Source organism: Dama dama, chromosome 15 (genome assembly GCF_033118175.1).
Source record: "Dama dama isolate Ldn47 chromosome 15, ASM3311817v1, whole genome shotgun sequence".
Lineage (NCBI taxonomy): Eukaryota > Metazoa > Chordata > Mammalia > Artiodactyla > Cervidae > Dama > Dama dama.
The window spans coordinates 77,666,536-77,685,596 of NC_083695.1; positions in this window are offsets into that span (position 1 = coordinate 77,666,536).

Genomic DNA, 19,061 nt, shown 5'->3' on the forward strand with positions numbered 1-19,061 from the left:
AATGGATAAAAAAGATGTGACACATATATCCAGTGGAATCTCTGCAATGAAGGATGAAATAATGCCATTTGCATAAACATGGATAGACCTAGAGATTATCATACCAAGTGAAGTCAGAGAAAGACAAATATGTACAATGTCACTTATATGTGGGATCTAAAAATAATGATACAAATAAATTTATTTACAAAACAGAAACAGACATAGAAAACAAGCTTATGGTTACCAAAGGCAAAAATGGAGGGGAGGAACAAATAAGGAGTTTGAGATTAACACATACCCACTACTATATATAACATAGATAGCCAACAAGGACCTACTGTATAGCACAGGTAACCTTACTCAATATTCTGTAATAATGTACATGGGAAAAGAATCTGAAAAAAAATAAAAGGTATATGTATAACTGAATCACTTCACTGTTCATCTGAAACTAACACTGTAGGCCAACTATACGCTAATACAAAATAAAAATTAAAAAAAATCTAACCAGAAAACCACTCCTCCTAACAATCTCCTTTCTATGAGTTCAAATATCCTACCCACCATTTTGATATGATCAACTTACACATCGCTTATAAATTTTTTTTTTTTTACCACTAATACCAGCCCTATGTATATGAGAGGTTTCTGTGCCTGTCACCAGGCATCCCATCGCAACCATAAGAAATGTGTCTAACAAAGAGTTACTTTGATAGAGTAAATAATAGAGGTTTAAACCCTCTGATTCCTAGAATCATAGGAATTGAACCTACCCTTAAAAATTTTACATTCTTCATGCTATATCACATGAGAGCACATTTTATAGTAAGGTCCACTGAATAAGCTATTAGGCCCACGCCCCAAGTATGTTGGTTTACACCCTTTCAGTATCTAATAAACGCTATTGTTTTTATTGTCACTCTGTTGATCATCTCAGGAACCACAGTTGTAATAATAAGCTCACACTGGTCAATGTTGTTCCCATTCTAAAAAAAAAAATTAACCCATAAAGCTATAGAAACATCCAATAAATATTTTCTAAAACAATCCACTGCATCAATACTACTATAATGGCAATTATTATTAATCCAGCATACTCTGGTCAATGAGTAGACTGACTACTCATTGTAATGCATTGAACACTACAAAAATCTTTAATTAATCCAAAGCATCCACCATCATAACAATAGCCCTTGTCACAAAATTAGGACTTTCCCCATTTCACTCCTGAGTGCCTGAATGCAAGGCATTCCATGAACAGCAGGCTTGATGCTATTAATGCAGCAGACTTGCACCCCATCAGTTTTATAACAAATCTCACCATCCATCACCCTAACCATATTATTAATCATAGCTATATTATGAATCATAATTGGAGGCTGAGGGGGACTCAACCAAACTCAACTACAAAAATTATAGTCTGCTCATTCATCAATTGCCCATATAGGATGAATAACAGCTATTATAATGTATAATCCAACCACAGAAATTCTAAACATACTAATTTATATCATAACATTCACTGTCTTCTTACTATTTACAGCCAACTCATGTACCAGAACAGTATCATACACATGAAATAAAACAGTTTCCATCACAGTCCTTACCCTTACTATTATAGGATCATTAGGAGGTCTCCTACCACTATCAAAGATTTTACCCAGATGAGTAATTATTCAAGAGATAAAAAGATAATATTCTACCAACACTAATGGCCATCAGAGTACTACTCAACATATATTTCTTTTTTTAAAAAACTACCTAATAGTTCTTTTTTTCTGGCCACACTGTGTGGCATGTAAGATCATGGTTCCCTGACCAGGGATCAAACCCTCACCTCCTTCATTGGAGGCCCAGATTCTTAACCACTGGACCCCAGGGAAGTCCCAACTCGATGTATATTTCTACATGCAGCTAACATACTCCACCTCACCAGCCATATATACCCTTCAATAAACAACATAAAAATAAAATGACAATTCAAACACCTTCCTATCATTACTGATCATAATATTTACACTATTACTACCCATAACACTCATTTCTATCAGTGCTGGGCTAGGAATTTAGGTTAGTTTAGACCAAGAGCTTTCAAAACCCTAAGCAAGTATAATTTACTTAATTCCTGAAAATAAGGATTGTAAGACTATCCTACATCAATTTAATTAAGCAAAATCCTTACTAGATTTTAATTAAGCAAAATCCTTACTAGATTGATAGGATTCTACTCCATGAAATCTTAGTTTACAGGTAAATACTGTAGTCAGTTGGCTTCAATATATTTCTCCTGCCTTCAGAACAGCCCAAAAATGTGGAAGAAGCACTGGCAGAATTAATTGAAGCTGCTGCTTTGAATTTGCAGTTCAGTTTGTTGACTGAACACAGGATTTGGCAAAAACGGGGCTCAATCTCTTTCTTTAGATTTATACTCTAATGCTAGCTCAACTATTTTACCTGTGTTCATAAACTGCTGTTCATTTTCAACAAAGCACAAAGATATTGGCACTTTTATATTTACTATTTAGTGTTTGACCTGGAATAGCAGGCAAAACCTTAAGTCTATTAAGAATTTAGAGCACTTCTTGGAGATGACCAAATCTGTAATGTAGTCATAACAGCCCCTGCATTTATAATAATTTTCTTTATAGTTGTACCCATTATGATTAGAGGGTTTGGAAACTAACTTGTCCCACTAATAACTAGGAGACTAGATACAGATTTCCCTGAAAAGTAATATAAACTTTTTACTACTTGCCCCATCCTTCTTACTCCTACTCTTGTCATCAACAGTAGAAGATGGTTCTGGTACCTCCTGAAGCATATATCCACCTCTAGCCAGCAATCTGGCCCATACAGGAGCCTCTGTCAATCTAACTATTTTCTCCTTATGTTTAGCAGGTTTCTCTTCAATTCTTGGTGCTACTAACTTCATCACTAGGCCAACTAAAAATTGGCACTTGCCATCTACTTCTATTAGGATTAAATTATGAGCTGCTGCAGCTGCTGACCTTCAACATCCTCTGAAAAGACTTCAGGGTGGAGATCAGGAATGAGGCACTGTGTGCTCTGGGAAAAACGGGCAGAATAGATCTTCAGATAGCTATTTTCAGGAGATTTCATGAGCCCAATTCATACATCTCCTTGTACTCAGAAAAACACTAAAATCCTTCATGGCTTCATGGTGAAGAGCAGCAATCTTCTGCAAAAAATATGTGCTTGAGTGGATGCATTCCCCCTTCACCAAGATCACATACATACTGACCTTCGCCCCTACTTCTTTAGAGCAGTTTCTCAGAGTTACCTGAAATGCTATATCCCTGGCTATTGTAGTCCTCATTTGGTCCCCAAGTAAAACATCACTCACAACTCTCACATTGTGCATAATTTTTTTTTCAGTGAAAAACTATAATCTCACTGTAAAATCAGCCCACAGGGACTTCCCTGGTAGTCCATTGGTTAAGAATCTGTCTTCCAAGGCAGGGAACACAGGTTCGATCCCTAGCCAGGGAACAGATTGCACATGCCACGGGGTAACTAAGCCTGCATGCACCACGACTACTGACCCTACGTATGCAACTAAGACCCAACACAGCCAAAGAAATAAATATTTTTAAGAAACCCAGCAGGCATATTCCAATACCAAACACCGTTATTTGTTTGATCTGCCTTAATTATGGTGGCTCAGTGGTAAAGAATCTGCTTGCAATGCAAGAGATGTGGGTTCAACCCCTGGGTTGGGAAGATCCCTTGTAGAAGGAAATGGCAGCCCACTACAGTGTTTTTGCCTGGGAAAGCCCATGGACAGGGGAGCCTCGTGGGCAACAGTCCATGGGGTCGCAAAAGAGTTGGACACGACTTAGTGACTAAATAACAACAATTATAGGCATGTTGCTATCATTATCACTCTCAGTTCTAGCAGCTGAAATCACTGTACTGTTAACAGATGGAAGTATAAACGCTAATTTTTTTGGCCCTGAAGAAGAGACCCAATCTTATACCAACATATGTTTTGATTCTTTGGTCACCCTGAAGTCTGTATTTGTAGCCTACCAGGGTTTGGAGTAATCTCACATATCATTACATATTATTTAGGAGAAAAGGAGCCTTTCAGATACATGGGCAAAGTATGAGTCATGTCAATGGGCTTTTTAGAACTTATTTTGTGGACCCAGCATATATTTACAGTAGGGATAGATGTCAACCAATGAACATATTTAACATCAGGTAATGTAGTTATTTCTATTCTGACAGAAGTAAAAGTATTTAGCTGATAGTAACTCTTTACAGAGTTAATATTAGCTGAGAAGTAACTCTTTACGGAGTTAATATTACATGATATGCCACTCTATTATGAGCTTTAGGCTTTTTCTTTTTACAGTAGGTCATGTGACAGGAATGGTCTTAGCTAATTCATCCCTGGACATTGTTCTCCATGATACATACTATAAGTAGCACAGTTCCATCATGTAATGTCAATGGGAGCAGTGTTCACTATTATAGGAGGCTTCATGCACTGATTTCCACTGTTCTCAAGTTTACACTCAACATGAGCAAAAATTGCCTTCATTATATTTGTAGTAGTATTAATAAATATGACCTTCCTACAGCACTTTCTAGTCCTTCCAGGGATGTCACTATATTACTCCTACTACACTGATGTACATAGGCTTCCTAAGCAGCACAGTGCTAAGGAATCTGCCTGCAATCCAGGAGATGCAGGAGACTTGGGTTCAGTCCCCAGGTTGGGTAGATCCCCTGCAGGAGGAAATGGCAACCCACTCCAGTATTCTTGCCTGGAGAATTCCATGGGCAGAGGAGCCTGGCGGGCTACAATCCATGTTGCAGATTCAGACATGAGAGCACACATTCATGCATATTATCTGATGAACACGCAGCATGATTTTTTTCATGTATAGTTTCATTCATCTCATTAACAGCAGTAATGCTAATAATCTTCATAATTTGATTGTATTCTTTGCAACCAAAGATGGAGAAGCTCTATACAGTCAGCAAAAACAAGACCAGGAGCTGATTGTGGCTCAGATCAATTCAGTTCAGTTCAGTTGCTCAGTTGCATCTGACTCTTTGCGACCTCATGAACCGCAGCACCGCCAGGCCTCCCTGTCCATCACCAACTCCCGGAGTCCACCCAAACCCATGTCCATTGTGTCGGTGACGCCATCCAACCATCGCATTCTGTCTTCCCCTTCTCCTCCTGCCCTCAATCTTCCAGGGGCGTCAAGCACGTGCTCAAACACCCTGGGTGCTGATTGGATGTGGAACACCCACTCCTGTGAGGGCGTGGGAGGAGTCACCCCCAGTGCCAGTCTGCCCCAACCCCGCAGGGCAAGCAAGCCCCCAGCTCCAGATGAGACCCTACTGTGGGGGCAGCATTGCCAGGCTGGGAGCCAAGTCTGCAGGGACTAGACCCTCACAGGGGATGTGAGGACATCCTGATTGTGACCATGGGGCCCGGTGGTCAGAGGGCAGGCCACGAAGATGTCCTGAGTGTGACCACGGCATCCAGTGGGGACGTAAGACTATCCTGACTGTAACCAAGGGGTCCAGTGGTTGGTGGACTGGATGTGAGGATGACCTGACTGCTTGACTGAGTGCTGGCTGTTGTCCATCATTTCAGTCACTGGACCCCAGGGAAGGAGTGAATAAGACTCTCACCCCAGGGCTCCAGTGCATGAACCCCACAGCACCCAGGCCTGTGATCTCTGAGCATGTTGAACAGCAGATGATCAAGTCCTCCACGGAAGTGTCCAGCCCTCCTACCCTGAGTGGTCCTGGTCCCAGCTCTGACCAGGCTGTGTGTATGTCCTCGGTGGGTGGATGTGGATCCATGGACAGAGCATGTCCATTCTGTGGGCCCACCTGCTTCTGTTGCTGGCTCTATAGGTGGGCTATAGGTGACTATAGTCCAAGAGAGTTGGTCCCTCACCCTCCCCTCGTCCCCATCTGCTTCTCTTGGTCAGAAGTCCACTTAGCGAAGTGTCTTGTCCACCCTCATCCCCTCATACCGGCCAGAGGTCAACAGAACAGAGTGGACAAACAGTGGCGTGGCTCAAAGGATTGATGGGGTGAATTCTCTATGTGGCCTCCCGCCCTCTCCGTTCAGAAGTCTTGTCCCTCAGTCATTGCTGGGGAGGATTAGGACCAGCTGTTCTCTTTGGGGACATCCACTTAGTCAACCAACAGCATCCAGCAAGCTCCTCACTGCCCCCCTCCATCTGAACTCAGGCTCCTTGGCTTCCTCCCTCCTTCCCTCCGCTGCCCACCCCTCACATTTCCTGTCCCTGCCTCTCAGCCTGCAGCCCCTCCCTGGCCCTGTATTGTCTTCTGCCCTCTGACCCTCTCTACAGCCCAGGGCCCCAGGTGGAGCTGGTAAAGTGGGGGCTTCCCCCCTCTCTCCACACACCGCCTGCAGAATAGACCCCCCCCCCCCTCCCATCTGGGCAGGGTTTCCTGACAGCCGGCCTTCGCTCACCTCTCCAGGTCAGGTCTCCTGCCCTGTACCTCCAGGGCCAGAATCACTTCCCCAAAGTTGTCCAAATCCCAGAACTGGTGACTTCATCAGGCTCCATGGCAGAGGGGAATCGGATCACAGAACAGCTGATTAAATGTCATTTAACCAGCTCCCCAAGTGGGTCACGGGTCACATTCTGAGTGTTCCTGAAGATTTCTCATGTTCAAAAAATTCCATCGTCCTCCATATGGACTAGCTGGATCAGAAATGACATTTCCCGAAGAGATGGACTTGTTTGTGTCTTGTCCTGTCTTTATTTCCACATGCTCAGAAATGACTTCCTAAGTCAGACAGAGGAGAAATATCATATGACACCCCTTATATGGGGAACCTAAAAAGAAATGATACAAAGGAAGTTATTTATGAAACAGAAACAGACTTACAGAAGGAATTTATGGTTGCTGGCCAGGGAAGGATGGGGGTAAAGGATAGTTAGGGAGTCTGGGACAGACATGTTCACACTGCTGTATTTAAAATGGATAACTGACAGGGACCTACTGCATAGCACAGGGAACTCTGCTCAATGTTATGTGGCAGCCTGGATGGGAGAGGGCTTTGGGGGAGAGTGGATGCGTGTACATGCAGGGCTGCATCCCTTTGCTGTCCACCTGAAACTATCACAACATTGTTAATTGGCTTTACTCTAATAAAATAAAAAGTGAAAAAAAGAGAAAGAAATGACTTCCTCTTCATCTCGTATTCTCCAAGGTGAGGACTTGTGAACCAGTTCATCAGAGTTTAAGTATTAGCCTCTTAGGATCTGTGAGCCCCTGGCCTCAGCTTCCACACGTATACATACAGGGTTATAGATCATAGCCTGATCTGTCATGGGCTGAAATGAAATTTGGTGTGTGTGTGTGTGTGTGTGTGTGTGTGTGTGTGTGTGTGTGTGTGTGTGTATTTTCAGCAACACCCCACCTGGTACATCAAGGGGCTTAACTGACACATTCTAGGAGTTAAGGAACCATCCAGACTTCTCCTATGGAATCTGTCCACAGGCTGCTCTCCTTCCAGGTGGATGAGTTTCACTGAGGAAAAGTACATTGGGTTTCCTCTGGGTTACTTTTCATTTTGACTTTTAAAGTATCCCCTTATTTTGTTAAAGCATATGACAGGGTCAGATCCATGTCTTTATGGAACAAACCACTGGCCTTTTCGCAAACACTTGTTGCCACTTTTAGGACAGACAGACATACAGATCAAACTTGCCTTTTTCTGTTTACCAATGATGTCTGAACCTCTCATCCTGAATAATAAGTGAAAAAATAGATGAATAAGTAAATCAGCCTATTTATGTTTTGCACGGAAATGGGCAGCAGATTTAGGAAGGAGAAGGCAGAGGCAAACTGAGGGCTTCCCCGCAGAAACACCAAAGAGGGATGAATGAAAGCAGTCACCGTTTACCCCGATGTGGCGAGCTTAAGTATTGGCACTTGTATACGATGATACAGGATGGGGAGAGAGAGAAAAAAGAAGGGAGAACCTTAAATAAATAAGGCAACATTGAAGAATTTAATCTGTCTTGTTGTGTCCAGTTTCTATGATGGCCAAGAGTGATGAATTGAACATCTTCTAGAGCCAAAGATAACTGTGTCCCTGGGCCTGGTTATATGATGCCTTTTCCACCAGAGCAGTGAGGCCGGACAGGGATGGGATGTTTTCCCGTGTGGTTTACTGCCAGTGAGTGAATGGCCTCCTGTGACAGGCCACAGAGCCTTCATTCAGCCAAGTAACATCTGCTGCTGGGTGCCTTCTTGTGCTGGACATGCAGGCCTCAACGATGAGGAGCAAGCAGTCCCAGCCCTCGAGGAGTTCCTAATCTAAAGGGGGAGATAGACACATGGATGAGAACAGGGTGGCGTAGCTGTGCCCAACACGGAGCGCATGTCCTGTCCCTCCACCGTCACTCAAGAAGCCCCACGAGAGTGACTGTCCATGAAGGCTGTCAGCAAGAAGGTCTTGGACATCCTTGTGCTCATGTGAACAAATGTGCTCTATTTGTACATTAATTCAGGCCTTTTCCTCACACATCCAGGAGGACACAGTGGTGACTGGGCTTCTATTCCCAAGGCGCTCACATTCTAGGGGCAGAATATGGCCTCCCCAAATGAAGAGGGAGGGGAGATACCCCTCACTATTTCTTGTGAGCCTCAGTATAGGTGCAGCATCAGATGCTAGCTAGCGTAGGAATCCATTGTTTACCCTTAATGAGCTGTCTTTTCAGTAGTTTGCAGATGAACATCCACTCTGCTTTGCTTGTTGTTGTTTAATCACTCTTTGCAAACCCATGGACTTTAACCTCGCCACGCTCCTCTGTCCATGGGATTTTCCAGGTGAGAATACTGGAGAGGGTAGCCATTTCCTTCTCCAGGGGATCTTCCCAACCCAGGGACAGAATCCAGGCCTCCTGCATTGGCAGGCACATTTTTTACCGCTGAGCTACCAGGGAAGCCTTTGCTTTGCTTGGACACATATAATTACCTGCCTGGGGCTACTGATCTCCTCACTGCCCCAGATCTGGGGTGAACAGCCAGTGAAAAAGCAACAAAGTTTTTCTCCAGCAGGTGGAGTTCTGGAAGGTTAAAGGGAAACTTCTAAGTCAGAAGGAACCCTTGGATCTGAGCCAGAAGTCCTGAGCCTGGCCAAGAGGCCAGTTAACTGATGCCATTCAATGAGCAAATGTTCCTTTGTTTATATAGTATTTATTCGGCACTCAGAACTGTACAAAAGTTTGCTGATGATACCAACTTTTGTTGGCAATAATAAAATTAAATTGGTTTAGCCTCCAGAGACTTTAGGATCCAGATGAGCAGGACATTTGACCAGGACTCAAAAGGGTTGAGTTATGATGAGAAGCAGTGCGTAGAACAAAAAGGCAATATTTCAGGTGATGACAGCCACAGCAGCTCTCGGAAAGGCATGATGGGAGTTCCCTGGGGGTCCAGTGGTTAGCTTCCCCTGCAGGGGCCACGGGTTCGATCCCTGGTCAGAGAACTAAGAGCCCACATGCCACAAGACACATGAAGAGTCAGCGTGCTGTAACTAAGACTCAATGCAACCAAATAAGTAAATAAATATTAAAAAATAAACTGTAAGTGGGGTATTGGCTCGATTTGGGGTGTGAATTGGTTGATATCAAAAGTATGGGGTAACATATGGAGAAGGGAGCTGCGTCTGGCAGGGTGGTGAGTGTGTTTGTGTGTGCGTGTGTATATGCAGTATTATGGTCTCTGGGCTGATAGATCTGCCAGCATTTCCAGTCAGCAAGTGACTACAAGAGCAAGAAGGGACTTGGATCTCACTTAGCAATCAGAAAACAGAATTCCTTACAGAAAAGTCCTGGCCTGGTCGCCTCTCTGTCTGTATTGGAGAAAGGATTGATTCTGGCAAAATTTTGCTCGATCTGCAGAAGTGTTAGTTCAATAACTTCCCTCCAAGATTTCTGCCAAAGCCAAGAAGTTGAGTTTCACTATGATTTAATAGAGTTTCAAGATAGCATTCAAAAAAAGATTTGCCTGTGTTTGTGGATGAGGTAGGCTTGCTATTTCCCTTTCTGTATTTATTTATTTTATTCCTTGCCCATAGACACTGATTATAAAAAATAGCTTTAAGGTTGATAAAAACCAGACTTCTTCAGCCCACTCAGAGAGTAACCCTTATTTCCAATTATCAGACTGACTGGCTGCTAAAGTATTGCTCCTTCAGCGCTACAGACAAGAGGAATTAGTTACAGAGGCAAATTGCTTTGTTGTGCTTCTCTCTTGAGCCATCATTCATGTGGAGGGGTTTCCAACATAGCCCTTGGACCCTTATTCAAAATGCAAGTGTGCATGAAAGCTCTCTCCTAGCCTGAGTCCTGGGTGAACTGTCCATCCATCACCCAAACAAAAGCCAGCGAAATACTCTCACCATCCTTTCTGTGGTCTATGCACCCTCATATTAAAAAAATAAATTTACGTACGGATGCATTCCAGAGTTTCCCAGGTGGTGCTAGTGGAAAAGAACCTGCCTGCCAATGCAGGAAACCTAAGAGACACAGTTTCGATCCCTGGGTTAGGAAGATGCCCTGGAGGAGGACATGGCAACCCACTCCAGTATTCTTGCCTGGAGAATCCTCATGGACAGGGGAGCTTGGCAGGCTACAGTCCATAGGGTCACAAAGAGTTGGGTACTACTAAAGCGACTTAGCACACATGCACGCATAGATGCATCTGGTCTTAGTTGTGGCACTTGGGATCTGTCTTTGTGGCACGAGAGCTCTTCATTGTAGTGTACCAGCAGGTGAGCTCTCTAGTTGAGACTCACAGGCTTAGCTGCTCTGGGGCTCATGGGATCTTAATTCCCTGACCAGGGATGGAACCCAAGTTCCCAGCACTGCAGGGCAGATTCTTAACCCCTGGATGACCAAGGTAGTCCCTACCATCACTTTTGGATAAACTACCACAGCTTCTAGTTATTTACCAAAGTATATAGTGCCTTTTGGCGCTCAGCGCTTTTGGAACTCAGAGCACCTTGTAGGATGTAATACTCCATGTTATTAGGACATTTAAAAATGGCAGTGAGGACTTTCCTGGTGGACAGTGAATAAGAATCCACCTGCCTATGCAAGGGACATGAGTTCGATCCCTGGTCCAGGATGATTCCACATGCTGCAGAGCAACTAAGCCCCTGCGCTACCACTATTGAGCCTGAGGGCCTAGAGCCTGTCCTCTGCCACAAGAGAAGCCACTACAATGAGAAGGCTATGGACTGCAGAGAAGAGCAGCCTCCCCTCACCATAACTAGAGAGAAAGCCCATGCACAGCAGCAGAAAGCCAGTGCAATCAAAATAAAATTAAAAATAAATAAATAAATAAATAAAATGACAGTGACTGGAAGAAGAATTCTCTTTGCTGTCACTCGGATCTGGGTTTGAGTCTTGTCTCTGTCCCTTATCAGTTCTGTTAAATCTGTTTTCTCACCTGCAAGGGGTGATGCATGCTTATCTTAGAAACTATATAAGGTCTGGTTGAAATAACTCATAAATGATGTTGCTTGGTATCTGGTCCCAAGCAGGCCTTTCCTCAATTCAGGTGGATTCTGCTCAAGTCACCCTCCTTCAGTTCAGTTCAGTTCAGTTGCTCAATCATGTCTGACTCTTTGCAACTACGTGGGCTGCAGCATACCAGGCTTCCCTGTCCATCACCAATTCCTGGACCTTGCTCAAACTCATGTCCATTGAGTCAGTGATGCCATCCAACCATCTTGTCCTCTGTCATCCTCTTCTCCTGCCTTCAATCTTTCCCAGCATCAGGGTCTTTTCTAATGAGTCAATTCTTCACATCAGGTGGCCAAAGTATTGGAGTTTCAGCTTCAGCATCAGTCCTTCCAATGAATATTCAGGACTGATTTCCTTTAGGATTGATTGGTTGGGTTTCCTTGCAGCTCTAGGGACTCTCAAGAGTGTTCTTCAACACCACAGCTCAAAAGCATCAATTCTTCGGCGCTCAGCCTTCTTTATAGTCCAACTCTCGCATCCATACATGACTACTGGAAAAACCATAGCTTTGACAATATGAACCTTGGTTGGCAAAGTAATGTCTCTGCTTTTTAACATGTTGTCTAGGTTTGTCACCCTACTTACCGAGTGTCTGCTGTATGCCTGACATGTAGTGGGGCCCTGGGGATACATGGCCCCGCCCTCTGGAGTCTTGCAGCAATGATTAAGCTAGATACTGTATGAGGTTAATTGTTTAAAGTAAAACTGTCACGGGAATTCCCTAGTTGTCCAGTGGTTAGGACTTCCACTACAGGAGGCATGGATTCGATCCCTAGTGGGAGAACTAAGATCCTGCAAACCACACAGTGCAGACAAAAATAAGTTAAAAAAATAAAACTATAATGAAACTTCTCCCTCTCCTGATCAGGCTGGTCCTGGAGGGAGCCTAATTGCCGGAGAAGCAAGGTCAAACTGAAAAGCCAATTTAGTCCCCTTTACCAAGGCGCATTTTTGTCTTGATTTTGTCCCCATCTTGCTGGGGGAGCTGAAACAATCTCTTCCTTATATTCAGTCTCTAAAGTCTCGGGGGTAGGGGGCAGGGGGAAGAAGTCTCAGAGCTTTGAAAGACATAAAAGACAACCAATTGCAATTACAGTCATACAAAATAGTTAGTTTTTAATCTTAATGGATTTTATTTTTTTAAGTTTTAGGTCTAGAACTTTTCCTAAATGTTGAGGATTTGGAATGCTGTGAATTCCCAGAAGTGGCTGTGTATTCCCTTATGCTGTGTATCAGGCTCTGGGTTATGTCCGTGCCAGGCTGGGTAGCTCCTGAGTGTGCATCTTATACTCTGTAAGATGGAAGAGATGATTGAGAGGCCCAGGAGAGACCTTCTAGCTATTGGAATCCTATAGTCCACACATTTCAAAAATCTCCATTTGTTCATTATGTGAATGGAGACAAGATAGTACCTGGGGTAAGTGTGGGCTTGTGTGTGAGATTCAGTAGGAGGGGGAGCAATCTGATTGAAAACAGGAAGGATGCTGAGTGCATCCTCATGGAGATGTTTTATGGAGGTGCTAAGGCTCGCCCACTGTCCCTTTAGCCTCTAGCTAGTTTTTGCTCCCTGGTATTATTCTTGCTAGTAGTGACATAGTAACCATCTATTTCCTGGGATCCCCCAGTGGGTAGACCAAAGTAACCAAACAGATATGGGGAATTTACATTTTCCAGTACGAACTATGATTGCAAAGGAAGGAAGGAAATAACCAGTTTGTTCCACTACAGTTTGTTCCACTATCTGGCCACCTAAGAGAGAAGTGATAAGCCCAAGCAGGGGAAAAGATGAGCAATGGCTTATGGTATTGCAGTGGTACAGACCCTGAAATAAACAAGCACAAACACCATTTAGGCAAAGTTACCTTTGGCATTATTGCTAAAGATATTGGCACCAAAATTGTCAAGTCAACATCAACACTGACTTGGTGTTGCTGCTTTTTAAATGGGTTCTTCTTGAGAGCTAAGAAAAGAGGCCAGGAAGGATATCAGTATCTATGCTGCTAGGAGGAAGTTTGGGCTTCCCTGGTGGCTTAGATGGTAAAGAAGCCACCTGCAATGTGGGAGACCTGGCTTCTATCCCTGAGTTGGGAAGATCCCCTGGAGGAAGGCAAGGCAATCCACTCCAGTATTCTTGCCTAGAGAACCCCCATGGACAGAGGGGCCTCGTGGGCTACAGTCCACGGGGTAACAGAGTTGGACACAGCTGAGCAATAAACGCAGCAGGATGAAGTGTAGCTACTGTCAGTGGCGCTGGTTTCCCGTCCCTTTTGGTCTTGATTTTGGCATTAACTGACTGTGGGAACGTGAACCTCTCCCCATGGATTGTCACTGGGATTCTCAGAGTCAGAAACCCGAGTTGGCAATGGCTGGAAAGAAGGAGCAGCTACCACGCAAGGTGTTAAAAATAGACAAGCTTTCCTTCAATGAGATAGACACGCATTTGTGACAGCTTCAGGGAGCTTCTCCTTCAGAAGTAAGTATAGCCTCAGCCAGTCCATGTCATAGATTTTCTGAGATTAGTGTTTGAGTTGGAATGGCTTCTAGGCTGTGTGTGCCTAGCGAGCCAGGAGGGTCCCTACTTCTTCCTCCTCTTCTGACCATCTCCTCCATTTTCCTGCTTTTCCTCTTTCTTGCCTCCTCTTTCTTCTTCTCCTCCTTCCTTTCTCCTGCTTTTCATAAGGAAGTTCAGGACTTCCCTGGTGGTCCAGTAGTTAGGACTCCATGTTTGCACTGCAGGTGGTGTGGGTCCCATCCCTGGCTGGGGACCTAAGACCTCGAGGGGTGTGGCCAAAAGAAAAAAAGAAAGAAAAGAGGCCTAAAGCTTTCTGCCGGCCCCCCACCTGTGTTCATGGAGCCTCCCAGAGATGCCCAGATGGACCCGGCCTCAGCCGTCCAGAGTGGGAACCTGTTCATGATAACACTCTTTATTAGTTTTATTCCCTTCCCTGACTCACTTTCCCTACTCCTGTTATGGAGCTTCCCGGAATTTCCTTCCAATAAACTACTTGCTTTCCAATCTTTGTCTTAGGGTCTACTTTTGAGGAAAGAAGTCTGACTCTTTGCGACCTCATGGACTGTGGCCCGTCAGGCGCCTCTGTCCATGGAATTCTCCATGCAAGGACACTGGAGAATTTCTGTCTCCAGGGAATCTTCCCAACCCAGGGATGGAACCTGGGTCTCCTGCACTGCAGGCAGATTCTTTACCATCTGAGTCCCCAGGGAAGCTTAAGTTTAAGCCTACAGATTCTTACCCTGTAGCACACTGTACCTGCTGTTCTGTATCATCCTTTCACTCATGAACAAAATATCACTGTACTCACTTCATGCCACGGTGTTTATTTATTTAGGATCCCAGCGTAGGGCACACATGCATACTCCAACCTGTGCAGAATTTCATGTCATTTTCTAAACAAATCTACTTGCTTAGAGTCTTAAAGAGTCTCACAGACTTCTTGTTGTTGTTGTTGTTTCTTAGATTACAAATGCTTATGGTGCTGGCTAGTGCCCTGGGGTATGAAAAGCATGTGCTCTGGGTGATTCAGGACTGGAGTCAAGTTTAGCTCTCTCATTCCAGCAACATGACCTTGGACAGGTTACCTAAGTTCCCTGACCCTCACTTTCTTCTCTGTAAAATATAGAGAGTAATGCCTACCTACCTCAGAGCACATGAGACAAAAAATGAAGCAACGTCTGTGAAATCCCAAGCCCACGATAAGTGCTCTGTGATGGCGATCTCCATCAGACCTCTGACCCCAGCCCTCAGGGGGTTCCCAATATGTTGTAGCATCTGTCACCTTGCTGTCTAGTTGGTGGATCTATCTGGACTGTTATGGGACACAGAGGAGGAAGGGGAGGAGGGATTAGATTCTAATGAAAGCATCAGGCAGGGTGTCCCAGGGGAGGTGACATTTGAGCTTGGTCTTTGGGTGATTAGGATTTCACTAAGACAGGGAAAAGGGAAGACAGACACTTTGGGCATTGTTCTGAGTAATTCTAACTCCCCTGGTTGGAGGTGAAAGGGCTCAGGGCATCCACTGCAGGAGGTTAGACACTTTGCTTGTATTAACTGCTGGATCACCAATCCTCCCTGTTATCAGGTGGTTCAAACATAGCACCAGCCTTGGTACCTCAGACAGGTCAGTCTTCAGTCCAGCACTGACAGCTCGTATGCTCCTTCAGTCCCTGAGGTCTGCAGAGAAGTTGGGGTCTCCGATTTCACCCTAACCTCTAGGGCAGAGGTTGCAGCCTATACATTAATTTTATTTACAGTGTTAAAAGCAAAACAGAGCTGACAATTAAGAATTGGAAGCAGTCACTTGCAAATCTGGATATTTAGCATCTTTTGTGAACTGGGGAGATCTGGCAAAGCCTGGTCCATGTTCCCACATGCCAATGGGGCAGCAGCACGCAGGAGGAGCCATGCCCTTTATCAGGCAGTGCCTGCGCTCTTCTGCCTGCCCCAGGCCACCCATCCCTCCTCAACACTGAGCCTGGAGCTCCTTTTTCTTTACCACTGGGCTGGAACTTTTAAAAAATAATGATAGGGGACTCTTTCTCAGTATCTACATCTCTTTCAAAGGACTCAGGGACTTCCCTGGCAGTCCAGTGATTAAGACTCCACACTTCCAATGCAGGGGCGTGGGTTTGATCCCTGGTCAGGGAACTAGGAAGACTGCTCAGCTCAGTCTTACTTGCAGCTTTCCTGACTGCATGGTGGTGTGGTTAGTTTTCTGTATTTGCAACTGGGCTTGTGGAGAAGCAGCTCTGTTTTAAAGAGTCTTTTGATTTCTTTGCTCTTTAGGAAAAAAGTTTTAAAAGCAATGCCTTCTCTCTCTTTGAATCAGGACTCAGCCTCAGCAAATGACTCACACAAGGGTCTCCGTTCTCATAGCTGTTAACACACGGTATGTCAGGCTGCCTTTTCCATCTCCTCCCTCCAGACCCTCTCTGTCCCCTCCTACATTCCTATGCCAACTGGTGCTTCCCTCATGAGCAGAGGTAATTCTAAGTGGCCCAAGGAATGTCTTCTAGAATGTGCAGCAAAACACTCTTCCTGCAAGAAACAATTGCTTTTTGCTCCCTTGGTACCTTATCTGTAAGTGTGGCAACTACCCTTTAAAAACTAAATCACTTCTCTGGGTCCATTAAGCTCCCTCCTAAGAGGGCAGAAGCCCTTGGGGGTGGTTTTGTGGCCAGTCACACCTCAGGAGTCACTGTCTTGACCCCAGAGGTGAAAATTGCTTCACTTGTTGTGAGGTCACCCAGACAAATGAGGTGAAGTTGACTTCACTGGGGACCGAAATGTAGGCTGTCCCACTGTAACGAATGGGTCAGAAGTGAGAGTGCTGTGAGGGGCGCTTCCCCTCCCCTAATCTGGATCTCCCGAGCTTCAGGCAGCGTCTGAACGCAGCAGACAGATGATGAGGTGGCCTCTGTCTTTGGAAACACCTGGGAAATGGCTCTTGGGATCAGAGAGAGATTCTCTAGAGAATGTTTGGGAATTTTTTCTGGTATCTGGGAGATCAGTGGATAGTTTTTACACCTTTAGAATTTTTTAGGAAGAGAGGAGTTATGCTTCCAACCCTGGCAATTGGTTTGACCTCTTGGAGGAGGCTACAGTGCTAACTTAGGGTAGAAATGGGTCCCTGGGGGTCAAGCTAAAATCTGGGCCCTGTAGGTAAAACTGTCAATCAATCTGGAAGCAGAAGAATCATCTTAAAAATGCAGAGATCTGGGCCCCTCTTGCTAACATTTTGATTCGGAAGATCCCAAGTGGGACCCAGGAATTGGTATTTTAACCAATATCGGGCCATTCTGTTGCAGGTGCATGCTGGATCACACTTTTGCAGAACCCCAGCTTAGTGTTTCTCAAAAGTCACTTCATAAATTTTTTCAGCTAGTAGTTAGGCAAGTGCTTAAGGATTTATGAGTGTGTCCTCAAAGCGTGAACTTCAGCACTGCTTCCACAGATGGGCTTATTATTTTGGATTTAACACAATGGGATTATAAATTATTCATTCCTGGTTGAAAATAAAAGAACTTGACTCAACATCTGGGGGCTGAATGCAGCACACAGATCGCTTATGCCATTTCTATAAAAATGGAATTCAGTTTCCATCGAGGCACATAGCCTGCTGCCTGTTTTCCCTTAACTTGCAGGTTGCTCTGTCCCACTGGCTGAGTGCCTGCAGGGGGGTTGCTGTGGGGTGAAGTTGTTCTTACCTTCCCTATTCAGGGGCCCGCATCATTGGTTCCCAAATGTTGGTATGCAAATGATCCCCTGGAAAGATGATTAAAAATGTAGATTCCAGAAGTTTTTAGAGTCAAATGAGCCCTGAGAGCCTACACTTTTTAAAAAAGTGTTATTGAAGTATAGTTGGTTTACAATGTTGTGTCAATTTCTGCTGTTCAGCAGTGACTTGGTTTTACATGTATGTATTAGGCACTCAGTCGTGTCCAGATCATTGTGACCCAATGGACTGTAGTGTTTCAGACTCCTCTGTCCATGGAATTCTCCAGGCAACAATACTGGAGTGGGATGCCATTTCCTTCTCCAAAGGATCTTCTCGGCCCAGGGATCAAACCTGGGTCTCGCACATTGTAGGCAGATTCTTTATGTCTGAGCCACCAAGGAAGCCTGTTTACATATATATATATATATAATATATAATACACATATATATATTCTTTTCCATTAAGATTCATCATGGGATATTGAGTATAATTCCCTGTGCTATACAATAGGACCTTGTTTATCCATCTTGTGTGTAGTAGTTTGCATCTACTAATCCCAACTTCCCACTCCATCCCTCCCCCAACACCCTCCCCCTTGGCATCCAGAAGTCTGTTCTCTGTGTCTGTAAGCCTGTTTCTGTTTCATAGTATGTTCATTTGTGTTGTATTTTAGATTCCGCATATAAGTGATCGCATATGGCATTTGTCTTTCTTTTTGTGAATTATTTAACTTAGTATGATCATTTCTAAGTCCTTTAAGAGAATCTATATTTTAATCGGCATTCCTGAGGGACCACTGTTCTTCCACGCCTCTTGGGGGGCATCCTTGGGGTACCTTGTTGTCTGTCTATTGGGCATTCTGGGCACACTGTCTGGGGCCTAAAAACTTTTCTGGGCCTGACAAAAATGTTTGAAACCAGCAGAAGTTGTGTTGGTTCCAGAATAGGAAGAGACAACTGCGAAATCAAAATTGTTTACCAAACATAACAAGCCAACTCTATTCATTATTAAATTTAGTTTTCATAAAATTTTTATTACATTTGAGAACAGTTTGTAGACTATATTTTTTTCTTCATTTCACAAGAATTCCTGAATAAGCCTGATAATCATTAAGTAGTCATAGTCAGTGGTAAATGGTTTGTAACCAGATGTCAAAGGCAATATTTTAAAAAGCTTCCTTCAGAGTATTTTTGTAGCACATATTTACTTATACTCACATGTATTCTTATGTTTGGTGGCTTCCCTGATGGCTCAGTGGGTAAAGAATCTGCCAGC